This window comes from Sebastes umbrosus, chromosome 11 (genome assembly GCF_015220745.1).
Source record: "Sebastes umbrosus isolate fSebUmb1 chromosome 11, fSebUmb1.pri, whole genome shotgun sequence".
Classification (NCBI taxonomy): Eukaryota; Metazoa; Chordata; class Actinopteri; order Perciformes; family Sebastidae; genus Sebastes; species Sebastes umbrosus.
Genome location: NC_051279.1, coordinates 2,551,113 through 2,565,966, shown reverse-complemented (window position 1 = coordinate 2,565,966; position 14,854 = coordinate 2,551,113).

The following is a 14,854-nucleotide window of genomic DNA, read 5'->3' as shown; positions in this document are numbered from 1 at the left end:
ACTGAAAATCCCCCGCGTTGAACTTGTCAGTCTGGCTGTGCAAGAAAACATGAAAAAAAGATATGAAGGGCGAAGGAAACCATGATACCTTTAAATATTAGATGGCGCTCCAGCAAACCTTAAACCCTTTTTTCAGTGTGTCGCTATCCTTGTTCTTTTAGTGAGTGTGTGTTTATAAGAAAGAAAGAACCACAGAGCTAAAATGACACTGTGTCTCAATATGTTGCACAAAGAAAGCCCCCCCTAGACCCATTATTTAATGACTGCAGGCAGAATAAGACCTCAACAGAAACTTGAGGAATGTATACTCCAGCCTGCTCCGAGGAAAGAATGCCACGCTGTAACTGGATATGATGAGCTGACGCCGATACTCAAGGATATAATTACGTTTCACAATCAACAAAAGTTTAGAGAGGACAGTACAGCAGAGGTGAAATGTTTATGGCACGAGTTTCCGTGTTGGGATTTTCCATTCTTTTGTTTGAATAAATCCTCTGTTCAATTCAATTCAAGGCCCTTGGCGTTGAAGGAGGTTATGTTTTCACCGGTGTCAGTCTGTCTGTCTGTCTGTCTGTCTGTTAGCAGGATTACTCCAAAAGTCCACGATGAATTTGAATGAAATTGTTTGGAGGGGTCAGGTGTGGCACAATGAACAATCCATTAGATTTTGGTGTTCAGGAATTTTTTTATGAATTCCGATCAGCCACAATATTTAGACCTCTTGGTATAACACATGCGCCGTGTAACTGATGACGCGTTGATGATGCACTCCTCCCTTCTGAGAGCAGAGAGCTACTGTACGTGTGTGGATGTGTGTGCGGGAGCTGCTGGCCGTCCGCGGTGAGAAAGAACAAAGCGGTAGATGACGGGATGAGAGACAACGTAGTGTAACGTTATACAGACATGACAAAGCTGCTGAATGAGAGAGGCATTCCCCGATACGCTACACGGAAACACACCGTGTTAATAACAAGCCGGCCACCTCACGGTACCGCCAGCTGAGAGCTGTGATCTGTTTTTAAAGTCACGCACCTTGGCAGAGGCCTGCGCTCTCCGAGTGCCGTTCTAGTTTTTATATAGCGTCAAATCATAATATATGACTTCCTTTGTTTAATTAACTTCTTTTTTAGAGGGGAAACAGAATCAAGTGATATTCGCAATGAGTCTGTAGCACTATCGACAAGATCAGTGTGTAGTCTAGTAATGAGATTTCAAAAGTAATGAAATAATGGTCTGATAAAAGAGAGTTCTGTGGAAAGACAATCAAATGTTCGATTTCAACGCCATATGCCGGAAGAAGGTCGAGGGTGTGGTTAAAGTCCATGTAAAGCAATAATAAATATGCATTCTGAGTTTGTCAGACCACAGAAAAATGTGTTACTAACCACCCAGCCAAATGTGAATAATTAAAAAAGTATATAAGTATATAAAATTAGCTTTCAAAATCATGGTAACACTACGATGGCACTCGGAGAGCGCAGACCTCGGTCAAGCTGCCCGAGTACGATTGCCGCCCCCCTCTCCGTTCAGCTTGCGTCATCATCCACGTGTATTTTTGTTTATGTTGAGATCAGCTGTACGTAGCGGAGCATCGTAAAGCACTTCATTCAAACTTGACAGAAACAAAGTCAAACTCACCTAAACCGTCATCGTTACTCTTTCCAACAATCACCAAGTGTGCTTTGGTCGAACTCAACTGTAATTTCACCGAGTTTAATGTGAAAAAACGCAGAATCTACAAGTGTTACCCCCTCCCTCCAACCCCCGCTCTCCATCTGTCTGTAGACAGAAGGAAAGAGGCAGGGTGACGCGTCATGAAAGAGTCATCAGTTACACTGCGCATGTCTTAAAGCCTGTGGTGTTAATGCACAGGCTGAGCGGAGTTATTATTATCTTGGATCGCCACCAAAATCGAATGGATTATTCATTGTGCCACACCCCACCCCTCCAAAACATTTCATTCAAATCCATCATGGACTTTTGGAGTAATCCTCCAAATGGACAAACCAACAAACAGACGCTGGTGAAAACGTAACCTCCTTCCTAGGCCATGTTTTCACTAATTATTTTCCAACATTTATAATGTGTTTAGAAACAAATTTCCTCCAAGGCTTGTGTATTACGTAGGGTTTATGTAGTTATGTTTACCACTACATACAGCTGAGGGCAGTAAAGGACAGGCAGAGAGTTTGCCCCAAAGGCACCGTTTTGCTGAGTAAAGGGAGTGTTTCAGACGACTGAGCTAGCTTCTTGAAGAATGTTGAGCAATATGTAAAACCATTTTCTAATTTCACTAATAAAACGACTATTAAGACACTCAGTGTAAGTTATAATATTTTCATTTAGTGTGATATATCTTTGGCTCTTTTGTTATTGTTATACTGAATATGAATTATGTTCTTGTTGTCTAATAAAGAAACACATTTGAGATAAGTGTAAAATAGCAAGACGCCTTGGGTTGGTTTTCCTCCTGTCCTCCCCAATTTTTTTAGTCATCAGCCGCCGCTGATCCACACCTGCTGATCCGGATACAGCGGATACAGATACAGTGGATGAGCCACTACTTCGGCCTCCTGTAACGGCACCCCGGAACACATAATCCAAATCATGGGCCGCTGGTCTTCTCAAGCGTATCACTGCTCCATCCTCTCAGATCTCAGAGATCTCAGATCAGCTCAATCCAGTAGCATGTAACTGGGGGTTTTCGGGGTCCGTCGTGCCCGGGCTTTACGGTGGGTCCTCTCGATCGAAGCTCCCCCAAACCGCAGCCGACTAAGTGGATGGACCACAAGAATCATCGGTGTTTTCCTTCAGTAAATTTGTTAAATCGCACCTCGTTGATGGCGCGGCCCTTGCTAGTCAATTGAAGCTAAGTAGCAGAATTTCGAGAGCAGGACCACCTCAACCGTGCCACTTCCCGTATTTCCTCCTGTTCCACTCTCGTATTCTGCACATCTCCCTCCCACCCCGTTCTTCTCTCCTAATCTCTTCGTCTCCTCTACGTAAGGTCCCGAGGGGGTCCGTCTTGCCGTACGGCAGATCCTTGATCGAAGCTCCCAAAACCGCCTCTGACTAAGTGGACAAACCACGAAACATCATCGGTGTTTTCCTTCAATAAATTTGTTAAATCGTACCTTGTTCACGGCGTGGTCCTTGCTGGTGAAAGCCAATAATAGGACACTTGTTGTAGGTTGCCTTTTAACACTAATATGGGTATTAGCAACTCATCATCACTAGCAACAAGCTTAAAGGACACTTTGAGCCAACCACTGTACGGCATGTCTGTCAGATTGGCCGCTTCAATTTGTAAAGGGTCAAGTGGGTCAACTAGTTCTGTTACATCCCTCAGCGGCACATCAGGTTGGCCTAAGTGGCATTCTTATCCATCATCTATAGCACACATTTGTGTACCTGTATTTCCAAAGTGCCTGAGTTTTCTGTCTGCACAGGAAACACCTGATGAGACACTTCTTCCCTACAATAGGTGTTCTCTGGAGCACTGTTTTCCTTGCACTTGGGTTTCTCACGTGACCGTGTTGCCTGTTTCTTAGTACCTGAACAAGTGTATGGCTTACAATGTCTTTTGTGTGCATTTATGCTGTCCTCACTAAAAGTTGTTGCAGGCAACGTGTTTTTTAGTTATATACAGACAGGTTGCTGTGTTCGACAGGATTTAATCGAGGAAAATATGTAATTTTGTAAAACTGAAAAAGAGCACAAAATACAAACATCAGGTAAGTATGTTTGTAAGTACTAAATATTATGTCTAGTACATCAGTAGAGAAAAGATTACTAGCATAACCAACAGGTGCATAAAGGTATGTTAATGTATGTAATAAAAGATGGAAATACAGCAGTAAATAGCATTTAGCTAAGCACCAATGCTTTAAACACCAAACACTAATACATCTCTAAGTAGTTGACAACAAACTAACCATCAAAAATACTGTTCTCAAACATAAGAAATGTTAACATAAACATGTTCACATAACTGTTAATACTCAATAACTTACGGATGAAGCCGGCTTTGTGGCTTTATGGCACAGGGTTAAGAGGATTATACACTGAGATGCTCACACTATGATTCCCTGGGAAAAAAGAGCTTCCTGAACCCCACTTCCTGTTATTCTGTTTGTTTACTATTAGCTCACTTCCTCTTCAGTACAGCCACCCACAGTCACCAGTAGGTGGTGCTAACATGCCCTGCTCAGTGCAGCCACCCACAATCACCACTAGGTGATGCTAACATGCCCTGCTCATTGCAGCCACCCACATCACCACTAGGTGGTGCTAAAGGACATACAAAAGAAACACAATACACTGGTTCCAATACAGCATTCCTGACCTTCTTTTGAGCAGTATAGATGGATTTTACAAACCGAGCAACATTTTAGTTCCTCACTTTCTTTCTCTTCTTCACAACTTGCACAACGTTGGACCTATCTATGTTGCCGGTCGCTCCACTTCCCGTGGGAGCAACCTTTGTTAGTTTAAAGGGCTCCTCCTTGTGGGTTCCACTACTCTCTCTGCCTTACAACCCTGCTCTGAAATGTTCACTGCTTCCGTACCTAAAGCAGTGCTGACAGTACTCTACGCTTGCTTGAATACAAGAAAAAACAGTAGGTAGGGGTCCGGATGCTGGTTGATACTCCAGTATGTCACAGCCTGGAGAGGGAGACAGAGACACGAGGTGGCGGCAAAAGAACACTTGATTTATTTTACTAAATACAAAAGTAAATCAATATAACGTGTAGAAATCAGTAAATCAGTGGTGTGGAGCATGTATGGGTGAGTGTGAATGTGTGTGGTGGAAAGAAAGAGAATTCATGTCGGTGCGATGCTGCTGAGAGTGTTGAGTCTTCCAGAGAGAGACTGCAGACTGAAGCAGCTATTTGAAGGGGAGAGAGCACACCTGGCCCAGGTGTGGCTCATCCCACTAACGGCCCTCCTTCCTGCAAGACAGAAAAGAGAGCAGCAGCAACAAGCAAAAGCAGAGGGAGGAGGACAGACACCTTAACAAAAACTATACAAAAATAATATCCCTCCAGCAATTTTTTTTACAATTTCTGAATTTACACCAACACTATATAAAAAGTTCTGCAACCACTGAACGTGCCAGCATACTCACCCATTCTGTATTGACCCCGATCCCGGTCCCTCTCCGCCCTGCACCTTTGCTCTTTAAGAGTAGCAGGAGGAGAAAGATGGGAGACCAGGATAACACACAGACTGTAAGCATCTTAAGAGAATAGAATAGAACAGAAAGCTTTATTGTTATTGTACATGGTACAACGGAATCTGGAAGGCTTCTCCAGCTCAGTGCAGTTCAAAATAGATAAATAAAAACAAACAGACAGCTACAACACACATTCATTCCTCCATTACATAGCATTCACAACATTCACAGTACCCATTAGTTCCCCACATGATACTGCAGTTGGACGGAGTCCAGGAAAGACTTCCCCACGGGGACAATAAAAGTTTATCTTATCTTATCTTATCTTATACACATATATTTGGAGTGCTTCTCCAGATCAGTGCAATTAAAACTGTGTAGAAATAGTGTAGAAAAAATAATAATAAAAATAATTATTGCACGAGTTTGAGGTATTTACTGTTTGACAGAGTTTAGAGTTTTTATGACCCAGGGAAAGATACTGTTTGTGAGTCTGGCGGTGCGAGCTCTGATGGACCTGTAGCGCCTGCCGGAGGGCAACAGGTTAAATAGGTGATGTACTGGGTGGGAGGAGTCCTTGATAATGTTTTTGGCTCTGTTGAGGCAGCGGGAACTGGAAATGTCCTCCAGGGAGGGCAGAGGGCAGCCAACAATCTTCTGGAGAGCTCTCTTGTCCGCAGCTGAGCACCCAGCATACCACACTGTGATGCCATATGCCAGAATGCTCTCGTTGGCAGAGCGATAGAAGGCCACCAGCAGCTTCTGTCCCAGTTTGTTTTTCCTGAGTAGCCTCAGGAAGTGTAGACGCTGCTGTGCCTTCTTCACTGTCGATGTGGTTTAAGTGGACCAGGAGAGCTCCTCCGTGATGTGGATGCCCAAGAACCTGAAGGTCGGGATCCTTTCCATGCAGTCTCTGTGGATGTGGAGTGGGGCGGGGTCCGCACTGTGTTTTCTGAAGTTGATGATGATTTCCTTTGAGAGCTAGGTGCTCTCGACAACGCGTCCGCCACAGTGTTTTCTGAACCTTTAATGTGGCGAATGTCAATAGACAATATGATTGCAAGAACAAGAACCAACACATCAATCGGCGGTTCGGGCAGAACAAGGAGTTCAGAAACGTTATGGGGTTATGATCTGTATAGACCACGAGAGGAACACTGGAGTCGACATAAACTTCAAAATGTTGCAACGCCCACACTGGTGGGCGTTGCAACATTGGTAGCAGCAATCCCGATCGGGTAAAGGTGGTCATTCCTAAATCACAAATTGTGCAATTTCAACGTGAACTTGGATATATGAACTGGGATCAGCTCATAGAAATGGAAGACTTGGATGTGTGTTGTAACTCCACGACTACTGTTCTAGTGAAATTAACAGCAAATTATACATTACAGACTACACACTGACTCTGCTATTCTCCAAATGACCTACGCCAGTGGTTCTCAAACGTTTTACACCACTTACCACCTCAGAAAATATCTGACTCTCCAAGTACCACCATTATGACCAGGGGGTGGGCAATTATTTATTCTGGGGGGCCACATGAGAAACCCAGATTGTTGCCGGGGGTCAAACAAATTCTGTCAGACGTAACCTCTATTTTATCACTACATTAATTTATAGAAAACATACTGCGCACTTATTTATCAGCATTTATTATACTGAAAATCACTCCAAACAGCATATTATTAAGAAAAATACATTATATTCAGGAGTTTTTTAACCGTACAGGACTGACTGTTTTGGGTAGTAATGTTTCCATTAACAAAACTTAACAAAACAGAGAATCCCCCAGCATGCCAACATATAAAAACATCCACTGCAGGTCCCAAAAGCAGGGATGGTAGCCTACTGTACACAGTACTCTACTGTACTTTGTTATTGTCATCTATAGTGGTTGTTTGTTGTTCATAAAAAACACACAATTCAAATGATTATGATTATTTAAATATTTGCTTTGATTAAAAAAATCTTGGCAAGCTGCTTCGAGCTAATGTTAGGAAGTTCAACAGGTCATAATTCTCCCTCTAATATCTATTTTATATTGATGTGAAAACATCTCCTTCAAACAACTGGATTTAATCAAGTTTCTCACCAAAAACTACATTTTACAAGATTACATTTGAACGCATCATGATAACGTTGTAATTTACCTTCGCCCAATAGTTATTTTTCCTGAGCCGACTTTGAACGCCTCATAACAATAACTCAATGGCACCTCCTTTAACGTTTGTATCTCTGGTATTTATCCAGTCAGGACTGTGCTGCCCACCGGCTGCTAACAGCTAACGTTACTAACTCTCCTCCTGCTGATTTCAACACAGTTTTGTTGTTCGCAGTGTCTCTTTATCAGGGAAATAATAGTGTGCACCCCCTCAGGTTTAGTAGCGCCATGCTGTTGAGCGCCTTTTTTTCTCTTCACTGTGTCTCCGATCCCAAACAAACTGCAACATGATACAGCGTGCGTATGCGTCATTGTGCATGCGTAACTGTAGGAAAGCATCAATAAGAGGAATCAATAGTCAGAGATTCCTCCGCGTACCACTAGAGAGAGCATGCGTACCACCGGTGTACCATAGTTTGAGAACCACTGACCTACGCCATTCTCACAACAATATTATACCATTAAGGAAAGGACTGTACGGTCGTTGGACACTCCAAAAGTTGCCACAACTTGGCAGACACCGTCATTATCTAATTTGCATATGAGCACACTGTACTTGTTGCTTTTGGTGGGAAGGCAGCTGTGCCGCTGTACATGCATTGCAGTAATCAATGCACGCATTGGGATCAGCTGGGCCCATGTGTTGCGCTAAATGACTTGGCAGTCAACACAACGTTAGTCTGAAAATAGTTGCTTGATTTGTTGCCTGATGCCTGTAGGGTGTTGCTAAATCTAGTGTCAAAGTCACCAGATTGGCAATAGTGATAAGAACTGTGTGTACGATACACATTAAAAAAAAGATTTTACAAAGTCAGTACGGGCTAAATCATTACTTTGTTACAGCAATGACATGATTGCAACACAAATTGATATTTAATATCAGTTATGTCTGTGTGTATATATAGCTTATCTACAATAATACAAACATTTTCAGGACGTAATCCAAGGAAATTTGGAGCTTGTGTTACAAGTTGGAAAATCATTAAAACATCCCTTCATCTGTCCCATCCAATATAGTTCATAGTTCATTTTTTATGACGGAGTAACCTCATTTGAAAGAGCTTTTTTTGATGGACAATGGGCAGCTTTTTCAAGGTTAAAAAAAGACGACAGCAGGATAGTTTCCCAACCGTTGACTTTCCACTTAAATAATTACTCAGGAAAATCTGAAGCAGGTTGCACCACACAGACGGAGGGAGGGGGGGGGGATGCTGTAATCTCTTTCCCTCCGCCTCCCTGTGAACGTGCAAACACTCACATGAATTTACACACACTCACACACACACACGCACGCACTCTACCTCCTGTTGCAAGAGTGTTCACCCCAGCTGGTAGACATTAACTCCCAGTGAGACGCAGTCAGACTGATATAACTGGAAAAAGGCAGAGAAGGGCATGACTACCTTCAATCAGTCTCTCTCTCTCTCACTCAGTTGCAAGAAAAGACAAGTAAAAATGCAAAAAAGATTGGAATGGAAGTATTTCGCCCGCCCCCCCACACACACACACACACACACACACACACAGTTTGTGTTTCCAGTCATTCCTCCTTCCTTATTCGGTTTTCCTCATTCCATCATTCAGTCTGCTGATTCATCCGGCAGCACTTTGGTGTAAGGGAAATTTGTTGTTCCTGTTTAGTGACTGTTTTAACAGTGATGGGGCTGTTAGAGATGTTTTTAAACTGACTTTCCGCTCGCCAGGGGTGGAATGAGTAAACTGGAAACCAAACTGGCGAGCTTAAGTGGAAGTACTGATCACTGAGCTCACCGCACGATTTACTGAAGAGACGTCAAACTGGTGGTTTTCAATTTAATTTCACTTCACTCATATTACAATATACACCGATCAACCATAACATTCAGACCACCGACAGATGAAGTGGATAACATGGATTATCTCGTTACAATGGCACCTGGCAGTGGGGGGGATATATAAGACAGCAAGTGAACATTTTGAACTTTGTGTTGGAAGCAGAAAAAATGGGCCAGCGTAAGGATGTGAGCGACTTTGACGAGGGCCAAATAGTGATGGCTAGACCAGGTCTGCTAGGTCTGCAGTGGTCAGGACCTACCAAAAGTGGTCCAAGGAAGGAGAACCGGTGAACCGGCGACAGGGTCAGACCCGAGGCTCATTGATGCACGTGGGGAGCGAAGGCTGGCCCGTGTTGTCCGATCCAATAGAAGAGCTACTGGAGCTCAAACTGCTGAAAAAGTTAATGCTGGTTCCGATAGAAAGGTGTCAGAACACACAGTGAGGAGCAGTTTGTTGGGTATGGGGCTGCAGACCGGTCAGGGTGCCCCGTGCTGTCATAATGTTATGGCTCATCGGTGTTAAGAAAATTGGAAATTGAAACATTTTCTGTCCTCCCTCTCATTGTATAATTTGTGTTTAATTTGTTCCAAGTTTGGAGATACCTGTCTCTGAGACTTCTGCCTCCACCACAACACAACAGATGTGAATGGAATATAGTCGGGCAGCCGTAGCTCAGTCGGTAGAGTGGCCGTCCTTTAACCACAAGGTTGGACATTCAGTCCCTGGCTTGAGTGAGACGCTGAACACCAATTTGCTCCCTGGATGCTTCACAGCAGCCCACTGCTCCTAAGGATGGGTTAAATGCACCTGTATGCATATGATGAATCTATTGAAGGTTAAGTCGTTTAAGGTTATTTTTGCATTGGAAAAAATGACACTGATAAAAATTAAACAGCTACATGTCTTTCCGGAAACAATGTCATGGAGCCAACAAGAATTTCCCCTTAGTTCCAGGTAAGTTCCAGCCAAATGCCAGGCCAACTGTGAATCTCCCCCCCCACCTCCTGTTTCCTGACAGAGGTGTGTCTAGATTCCACTGTAAACACACCCATTCATTCAATTACAAGGTGTCACCATGAGATGGCACTTCCTTCTCAAAAACATTTCTACCACTGAAGAACACTGAAGGTTTCTTTGTTTAGACCATGGCTCGTAATTTATGTTTCTCAGACTTAACAGGAGTTTCTGGAACTTCAATAATGTCTGCTGTCCCTCAGTTGTCAAGTTATTTACCTATTTTTAACACCATTTTCAGCGTTGGAACATAACTAAGTAGGCCTACATTTACTCAAGTACTTTACTTAAGTACAATTTTGATGTACTTCTACTTAGTATTTCCATTTTAAAGGGACTCTATGTAAGAAACAGAAATGCTTGTTAACAGCGATACCTGTGGCCGTTAGGTCAACGAAAGTCAGCGTCCTGTTGCTCGCTTGTGCTCGCTCTACATAGACATTAAAGAGCATCGGTAAAAACAGTGAGTCGACACACGTCAGCTAAAAGCACAATATCACTCTATATTTCAGCTGCTTGGCAGTAATGTTAGCTGACCAGACGAAGGTCTCTCCATGAATCAATGCTGATCCTAGTGTTGGCTTTTCCCGCCTCAGCCTCCCGACCGCGGCCGAAGGGAACAGGGGAGACACCAGAGTTTTGGTCGGAGACGATAACGTTACTCGCTCCGGAGCCCCGTTTATTCGATCAGCAGCAGGAAACAAGACACGGGAAACCTCTGTTGGTCTGGAGGAGCTGCAGCAGTTATTTCTGCACAAATGTCCACTGTACATTCACTAGATATTATCAGAGCTAAACTAACTCTTCTGCAGTGTGGAGTGAGCAGCATGCACGTGAGAGTGGAGCGAGAGAGCAAGCAAAAGAGCGAGCGAGAACGAGCGCGGTGTGTGAGTGAAGGCAGGCAGAGGAGCAGAGTACAGCAGAGACTCCGGCCCTGGAGACCAAAGCTACGGTCTCCCCCGCGTCCTCCGACCGCGGCCAACACTGTTTAACAGACGGGCTTCACTAGATACAACCAAGAGGTTTTGGTGCTTCCGTGTAGTTTGTGTTGGAGTCTGAGTCTGAACAGCGTAGACACACGGGAGCGCGCATGGGACACCGACCCGCAATGATTTATACGTGTTAGGACTTACAAACAGTACCTTTAATTTATAATTCTACTACATCTCAGAGGCAAATCTTGTATTTTTTTCCTGGGTCTTCTTCTGTAATTGAGTCCTTTTGATTACATTTTTTGGACCACTCATTTTCTGGTTTCAGCAAGAATGCTCCATTATGCTCTTTTCATTAAAGCAACTGTCTGCTGCTGCTGCTGGAAACCAGGTTGGTGAGAGCTCTGAGCTTGAACCAAAAACAAATAAAGTTGTGGCTCATAAAACTAAAACAGGCTGAAAGAAGCTAGAAAGCTTCATAGAGCTGAGGAGAACTGCAGAGTGTGTGTGGATCTCTCTGAGCGACACATTCACACCATTAAATCTATTATATAGATCAAAATATTGAGAGCAGGTTTAAAGTGAAATAGCTACAGGTATAAGTGGACATAAAGGCAGCTCAGTTACAGTAACAAGAGTGGTTCTAATAACTGTTTGGTAGATTGTACAGATATGACAGATATCTTGCTCCTAGGTTCCCATATGTCTGTGGCATTATTATTGCGGGAGCAGTTGAAAGTCCAGACACATTCTAGGTAATATGAGGTTAAAGTTGGCCTGATTAAAAAACAATCCCCTTTAATCACAGATCAAATGATTTGCAGCATTCTTCTGAGTATTTAGCAGCACAAGGACCCGGCACTTTTGCTGGACCTCATTTATGCCTCAAATCTGCGATTCTGAAGTGCTTCAACACTTGTGTGTGACATTAATGCCTAATCTTTTGTGAAAGTGTTAACCCCCAGAGGTGGCAAAGCACTACCACATTATCTTTATAGCTACTGACTCAGGATCAGTTCATGTTATACAGCAACTCTCACGTTTTTCAGTCAGCTGTCATTTAGCAGCAGAAACAAAAGTTCACATTAAACCTTAAAGGGCAACACCACCTAAATTAACAATTCCAATATGTTTATATGTTTATATTTCCATGGCCTGGGAGAGTTCAATTAATATTTGTGAGCATGACCTACTCTTGTTTATTTGTTTCACACATGAAAAAGACAATCAAATACAACTGACATGAAAGGAATGTAAAATATGTGTGGAGGGTGTGGTTGGAACCTATAATTGCTTAAATATAAACCACACCCAAAGGACATACTGTACAAAAGGTAGACATATTAACATACAAAATTCACCAGTACATTTTAAATATTAGTAATTAAAATTGTCACATATAAATATACAATAAGTGTAGGAGTGATGTTCAAACAAAGTTCTCAAAGCGAGAAACCAGAGAAGTAAGTCTCAAACTTGTGATGTCATAGAGTCAAAGTCTGCTGCTGCTCCATAGACGATGAATGGACCCACAGAATGTCTGTTTTATTTTTATATACCCAAATGAGAAATGTACCCGTATACTCATAACATTCCTCTGGGGGCTCTCAGTGTCATCTAGAACATCTCTCCCATTCATTGTCTATGGAGCAGCCCCAGACAATATACTCTATGACATCACAAGTTTGAGTTTTGGCACTCTAGTTTTGGATTTGGGAGAGAGTTGTTCATGTTTACTGATATTTTTTGGACTGTCTTAGACCATAGGAATAACATGTATGAAAATGTTGATGATCCCGGACGAGCCCCCCCATCTGTCACAGCCTGGCTCAAGGCTGCGACAAAGAGGGAGACAGACACGACACATACTTTTTTCTTAGAGAAATCATAAGAAAATATAAATAAGAAATATATATAACGACAGTGCAAATAATACTGCTGAAAAATAAGATATATGCAAATAATATAAATGCATGCATTTATAAAAATGCAATAATAGTGTAAAAGAAGAATATTAGTTTAAATGTTCTGTATAAATACATGCAGTGTTAATGCCAGTGTAGACGAGATTATTGCACAATTGAATTATTGCACTGTTAAGTCAGTATTACACAGTTGAAGATATAATAAATGATGGAGCTATAGCTCCTGATAGGGGTAAACATTTTTAAATATATATACAATCTAATGAACATGTCTACCGTTTTCTAGACTGGACAAGGTTATATTTGATCCTAAATACAATCTACTTACTTTATGTTGTTGACAATAAAGTAGAATAAATTAAATGCAGTTGAGCGGTTTACAAGTGTTACAAATGTTTTTACCGGTAGTCGCACGAAACTGACATCGGATCGTGTTCCATGACGAACACAAAACGTTGTTGCACGTCATCAGTGAGGGCAGCTGGTTAAGATGCAGGCTCGCTGTTGGAGAGTTTCATAACCCTTAAAGGATCTGCTACTGACGGCTTGGTGCCAGATACCACAGCAGACCTTCAGAGGTCTAGCGGAGTCCATGCCTCGACGGGTCAGGGCTGTTTTGGCGGCAAAAAGGGGGACCTGCCCAATATTAGGCAGGTGGTCATAATGTTACGGCTGATCGGTGTATATAAATGGTGATGTAATCCTAACCCTAGCTGCAAATTTACACCACAGAAACTCTATTGGCCTACATGGAGACCACATCATCATACGTCCACTTACGTCTCAATCAGCTGTAGTTTGACACCATCATTTTCACACTTGACATTAAATCCAAAACAATTTTTTTTTCAAAATAAATATATTTTAATACTTACACTAAAAACAACAGAAAGTGTATTAATATTGCAAAACATTGTTACAGCACCAATAAATATATTAATGTGAAAATATACTAAAAATGAGTGGCTGAACAAAGTCCTGTCCTTTAATTACAAATAGAATGTCGTCATCATCGACTGGAGAGGCGTGTTTCACCGAGTCTCAGTGAAACACGCCTCTCAGGCCTCGAGTTTGAGGGTGGCATCACAGAAGGTCGGTTCACATGAACAGCAGTGGCACTGATAGAAAACACAGGTAGGAGTCATGAAGCAAAAATGTGTCACTGTGCTGCGGAAAAAGGACTAAAATCTGAGTCTTGAATCAGAATTGCTGACTTGACCCGTCTTCTGACCATTCCTGACAATATCGTACAGAGCCTCGTAGGTGGTACAATTAGGAATTCACACCTTTAATATAATAATAATAATAATAATAATTTGTGCACACAAATAAGTTATTCGTTCCTTCAAATAAATTATCATTTCATGTGTCTTCATACGCTCACTGTGACAAACAGTTTACAACAAATAACGATTTGATTTCTGACTGAGGTACAAGTATAAACTTTAAGGTTAACAGTAACAGTGTTACTTTTGACATCATTTATGGCATTTATCAGGATTGTTTTGGTTCTCCAAGTAAGTTAAGAGTAAAAAGTTAGTATTTCAAGAGCATAAATAGTAAGTTATTAACTCGAGAGCAGAAACGACACACACAAGTACCCCGACACCTGCCAGGCTCCATAGAAACTGAGATTAATGTCAGAACTAAATTATTTTTCTTATTGTCCTCATTATCCTCCCAACAAACTGTATCACATCATTAGCTGATGTGAACGCACAGCTCAGTCTGACCCAGATATAATATTTAAAATAATATATTGTAGCACATACTGTATTACAGTGACCTTAACTTATAACATCAGTATATTACTTTTTAATCGTCTTAT